The sequence below is a fragment of the Corvus moneduloides genome, chromosome 1, assembly GCF_009650955.1.
Source record: "Corvus moneduloides isolate bCorMon1 chromosome 1, bCorMon1.pri, whole genome shotgun sequence".
Taxonomy (NCBI): domain Eukaryota; kingdom Metazoa; phylum Chordata; class Aves; order Passeriformes; family Corvidae; genus Corvus; species Corvus moneduloides.
Window position 1 is genome coordinate 65,234,330 of NC_045476.1, and position 6,484 is coordinate 65,240,813.

The window sequence follows — 6,484 nt, forward strand, 5'->3', positions numbered from 1 at the left end:
ACATTTGTGCTCTCAAGATGGGATCAGATCAGTCCAAGGTGCTATTTCTTCCAAGAAGTTCTTAACGTCTTAGAATTAAACTACATTAAAACACTGAAGGAAGGTGTTAATTCCTTCAACATGTAGAACCATGCAAATTGCAGGCACGTAGTGTGCCCAGATCTGAAAACCAAGAGCAGATATATAAATGGTACCTCTCATCAGTGAAGCACGTCTCATGTGTCTTCTCAATACCAAAGGTTAATAGCAAGTTTGTTCCAGTCACAAGCACAGCAGCCATCCAGGGGTTACTGACTCAGAAACACACTGTCTCCTTTTCAGTTCCCTAAACATATTTCCCACATACTACCCTTGGCATGTGGCTAAAGCCACTCACTCTTCACCTAACATGCAGTGTTAGTTCTGTTGTTCTCTGCTGGCTTTCTGCCCTCTGCACAGTCTAACCCTGGATACTTTACAGACCATCGAAGGTGATTGAGTTACCTCCAATTTAGTGCTGTTTAACAGCTCAAGGACTGTAGCAAGTGTTCAAATGAATCAGGGGAGTGAAAAGAGAGCAACAACCTGACATAGTTTACAAGAGAGCTCATGATTGTTCCCTCTCTGTCAGCATCCTGCACAGATCAGAAGGAAGCAGGACTAAAATAGAAGCATGTTTAAACATTGAATGCCTTCAGAAGATATTCTAAAGTATAATGCTCACTTCAGACAGAAGGTGAAGTCACTGTATCTTTCCCACAAATATTTGCAGCTAAGAGTTGAAGCTAATGATCAATGAAGTTGAATACAAACTTGCCATAAACTCAAGGGACTCAGGTATCTGAAACCACAAAAGTCCATTGACTTCATATTTGGTAGGCAAGGCTGTAATTAGTTTTTATGTAACTATATAGGTGGAAACAAACAAGTAAACAAACAAACAACACAGGCCCATTCACACATAATAGACATTTCCTGGAGGCAAGAGCATTCATAAAAAATATTAGTATAGAATATTTTATCTTCATCCTGCAATTTTTGGGAGAATAAAGTTATTCCTAAAGACTGCAGCCATTGCACCATTTTAGGAATATCACAATGAAGTGTTCTTCCAGCTGTGGACTACTGCTAACCTGTTAAATAGCAGGGCCCTGAGACAACTGAGAAAATCACCAAGACCATAGATTTATTTTCACACAACAAAGAAATTGTGGGAAAATAATAATCTAAAAAGTAGCTTATGTTTGGTTTTATGGCAAAATAAAAATATGATGGCAACACTGTCTAATATGGCTCTTAAGACAATCTTTCAATTTAAAAGGGTTGAGAAATGGAAATACCATGCCCTCTTTTTTTCTTTTTTCCAACTCAAGTTGCACATAACAGTGACACATTTCTACCACCAGTAACTTCTTATGTATATTGATTTAAAAAAAACAAAAAACTTCTGTGGCAAGTATGAACACAGTGACATTTATAAAAGACAACAGTGGACACTGCCTATGGATCAAGTGGAGCTGAACATGCATGTATGCTATTTCAGCTACTCTTTCAATTTAAGCAGAGTTAGTTTGTGCCTCTGCTTTCTTTCTGGTAACCCTGAGATATGATCATCTTTTTAAAGATTCAATACCAGCATATTTAGGGGCATTGTTCTCTACATTTCCAACACCTTTTCAAGCATTGTATTATTGTAGTTAGAACAGAGAACTAACTAAATAAATAAATCTTCAAATTATTTTAATAAACATTTCTCAAATGTTTGAAAATGTTCAAAAGTGTTTATATCTCATGAATTCTAAAATACATTTTCTATTTAAGAACCTCTAGTGGCATTGTTTCATTTTTTTTTTTTTTTTCTAGACACATAACTCTTTTGTGAAGAGTTGCCTGGATATAATGTAGAGATTGGAAGGTTAAATCAATTGAGCCCCGGTCAGAGATGATCACTGTAAAAGACTTCTGCTGGAAAGAACTCCATTTTTTTATTCTCAGTAATATCACCTCATTTTGAATGAAAACAGAAGTAATGTTAAATCCTTGCTTTCAGTTGGCAGCAGGTGTTACTTGCAAGATCCACAATACTGTCTCCGTTTTGTCACTGAATGAGTCTCAATCTTAATGGTCTTCCCAGACTTAATTTACAGAATAAAATGAAATTTTCTGTCTTCAGTAATGAAATTTGTTTCTTTTCTTCATGAGTTGAAGGTCTATAATATACTACTCAGCTTCATACATGATAAATTAAAAGGCATGCGAATGTGACTACACACCCAGGAGTCAGGATTCTCTTCTGAGCGCAGGAGGGTGCTTGGTGTGTGGAACAGGACACCCATTTGAATCTTTTCTTGCTTGTCACTTGCAATTTCCAAATCTGGAACAGCCACTTAAGGGCAGGCGAAGCGCCATCTTATGAATGGGGTGTGAGCAGAAACCACCAAGAGATTATATATGAAAATCAAAGTTGTTCAGTGATGGCAGCATTTCAAGCTAGGAATGTCCAAGCAGCTCTGAGGGATGATCTATCCTGCCTATTTTTAATGGGATGTGTCACTGGAGCTAGATTAATTTCAGAAATTAAAGATACTTTTGTAGATATGTGAAGGGAGTTTCTACAACTCTGCTGAGCTCAAATCAGTGTAATGCAATAGTGGTGTACCACTGGAGATTTCCAGGTGTTCTGGAGCATTCCTCAGGGAGCAGTGCTGGGTGCCCTGCAAAGCTGGGAGGAAGTGTGCACTGTGCAACAGCAAATGCACAAGAAGCTCGGGCTCTCTCCCAGACAGTACTAACAGGAAGGCTACAGCTCACTCTTTTCCTGGTAAACCCAGAATTACACAGAACAGAATACATGAACGTCTATGTCCCACGACACTCCTGTTGAGATCAGTCGCTATTCTTCCACTAGCTTCTATAGAAATCTGAATGGCTTAACCTTGGTAGAGGGCCAGGACACGTAAATCCTGTCCTGTAAATTAAGATCAGAAGACCATTTCTGTGACTTTCAGATTAGGAGATCTACATCTCCATTATAATACATCTGACAGGATTTAAGCTTTGTATGCAGTTAAGCTCCTTAGGGTTACAACCACTTGATTCCTAATTCAAAAGAAGTAGGTGTGAATGCTCACACACTGCTTTATCATACAGTCATGGCAACAAAATCCTCACAGCTGCAATGTCATTGTCAGTCACATAGCAAAGGACAGCCAGAGGATGTTCTCTGCCTCCACTCCTCCCAAAGGTTAATACCAAAAAAAAGTCCTGTTCCAAAACACTGAAACATCTACTACTGGAACATCTATTTCAGGACCACTGTAATGCAATTTTTTTCATACATGTTGACATTCTCTTCAATGTCCTGTGTTTTCTGCTCTTCTTTGATAAACCAATATTACTACTCAAACCTACCACTTTTTATGGAATATACTTTAAGAAATATGAAAAGGCTGTCTGGGTAAGAGTAAATATGTTACAGGGGACCTCAAGATTAATTTGTGAAACAATTCTAGATAAAAAATATAGCATTTGTAAACAGATACCAGTCTGGGGTAATATGTTGCATGCTTGTATGAACTGACTTCTACATGCTAAAAAAAAATTTAAAAATCAACTAGAACAAAGTTTAGAATATGTCTTTTAATTGAGGATTATTTTCTACAATGCTACAATATTAACAATCTCTAAAACAAATATCTGAATCTATATCCCAAAAAATATTATAATATTTGCAAATAAATAAGTTATTAGAAGTATCATATTGTGTTGTTTTCCTGTCCATGTAAACTTCTAATGATAATGCATTTCAGAAGAAATAACAATAATAAGCAGTTGCAGTGCATTTACACTATTAAGAAACTTCAAGTGCAATTCTATACATATATATTCTATACACTTAAATTTTTCTGCACTTACACTTTTACAAAGCCATAAACTGAAAGGACATTCAAATACATTCAAGACTGAACAGAGAGGCAAGAGAGGTATGAATAAAAAGACAACATGTTTCAGGTGGTACAACATGACACAGAATGTACCGTACATCACCAGCCACTACCAGCTGCAGGCGTGAAATTGGCAGCAGCTTCCTAGAGAGGGCTGGAGTCACCCAACATTCAGGTTCTCCACAGTTCTCTTGGTACAGCTCTCAGGTCACTTGTCAGATTTACTTTTGTGACCTAAGAGTTCACCAGACAGGTCTTCTCCATCTGGGAAGTCATAGGGATGAATCACCTGGGGCCATCTGTAAAGCCGTCAGTCCTACTGAAGGCACTCGAGACCCCGAGAACGGTGCCAGTGGCACACGGTGCCTGACACTGACCCAAGAGTGCCACCCACTGTGAAGCTGTGCCCTCCTGGAAGCAAGTTCATGGAGCTACCCTTGGCAAACTGAAACCTGCCACTTTAGCAGCCTGGCAAAGCATCGTGGGCAATAACAATACTGCAACTCACTTGAGCAAGAGAACACAGAGCTCTGCAGAAAAATGGGGAGTTTGTTTTTTAAACAGCCATTGTAACAAACACAGAATGAAACATTTTAATGGCTACAGTTAATCATCTATAAAAACTGTAGGTTCAGTATGAATTTAAATTGTAAACTGGTGATAAACAATACAGTAAGTCTCAGCACATTTTAAAATACACATTATTAAATAAACCTTGATTTTCAGAAAAGCTTTCAACTTTTTTGTTCAAAAAACCCACTTAAACAATCCTTTATGAATGGCAGCCAGTTTGCCTGCCCGAAAATTTTGATTTATGAAGCCCTACTGCCTAGTGCAGAACATTTATTTGTATTAACTTTCTTTTTTTTCTTTCTAAGGCAGATTAAGCAAGAGCTGAATTAAAAAACTGTTAATGTAACAACTAATTTAAAATTATAAATTATTATAATGGTTGTGATTTGGTTTCATTCTGGTTTATCTAGTAATTATACACATATCCAAATATCCACTGAAGTTAGCTACTGTGAAGAGTGCAAGTACAGAACAGTAGCTAGACCTAGATTTAAAATGCACATATTTCTATCTAGGCAAGAAAAGTTAGGTTCCATCTGGCCACAGAAAGGGTTTCAATGCATCTCCCTGTTAACTAGCCTTGCAATCTATCCATTAACATGAACCTGGCTAAATGCTATGCTCAATGGGAATTAGAAACAGGACCCTGCACCACTTCTCCAAGGCAGTTAATGTTGAACTGCGCTGTTGAGAGCGGTATGCCATACCCATCCTGGCAGACCAGTAATCTCAAGACATATAGGCTAAGAGATAGCAAAAGATAGCTGAGTGGAGCGGGAAAGCCCTTTCTGAAACACAGAAAAACACCCTTTGTGCACTGAGATCCTCCCAGCTGATCTCCTGAGCTCCCTAGGCAGAAGGTAATGAGAGCACACTGAGCTTCCTCTCACCTCACATCCTTCGTGGTGAGAGGAATGACATCTATCAACTACTGCTCACAATGGCCTCAGTGACCTCTTGGCACACAATGCAGGAGATGCAATATCTCAGCACCATATTCCTTTCTGCTGCCCATGCCCTGAAGCCAGGATCTGACCTCCTAACATTCTGGGCCAAGGTGTGAAACAACCCAATCTGTCCCAAAACAGCTCTTCACAGTGTGTGAGTGCTGGGGAGAACCTCAAGAAATCCAGCTAGTTTCAGGTGGAGTTTATACAAAGGATGGTATGTTTTGTTTCTGTTTCTACCAATAGTAGGAAATATCACCTGATTAAAAGGAATCTCCCTATTCCTCTGTACTGCCATTCAAAAAGTTTCATAAGGCCATTCTCTATATGAATTCATTTCAAAAGGCATATATTGAACAAGTAAGAAAATACCTTTATAATGACAATTTGTTAAAGACTACATGCAAACATTAGAGATGCTGATGGTTGAATACATTCCTAATCTTACATAAGCAGGAGGATTTAAATGCTTTAGAAAACTAGGAATATTGCAGAGAGGAAGACAAAAAAGACAGATGTAAAAAAGAAGTTGGAAAGAGAGCACCATATGAAAATCATACTTAAGCTTTCATGTCCATTAACAGGTTAATTAAATGTTTCACAATGTTATATTGAAATTTAAATAAGATACCTAGGATAAAATTCTAGCTCATCTGAAATCAATAGCAAGAAAATGTTACCTGCAATTCTCACTAGATTTCAGAAGATATGTTAACAGAATAGCAACCAGCAACCAGACAAGAGAAAAAGGTCTCAAGCTGTGCCAGGGGAGGTTCAGGCTGGACATCAGGAAGAATTTCTCCACGGAAAGGCAAGTCAGGCATTGGAACTGGCTGTCCAGGGTGGTGGTGGAGTCACCATCCCTGGAAGCATTCAAGAAGCAATTGTACATTGCACTTAGTGCTATGGTCTAGCTGATGTGGTGGTGTTCAGTCAAAGGTTGTACTTTGTGATCTTGATGGTCTTTTCCAACCTTACTGATTCTGTGAAAAGGAGGCTTCAGCGAAAGGTTTCAGTCAAAAAAGAGAAGGAAGAAAAGAA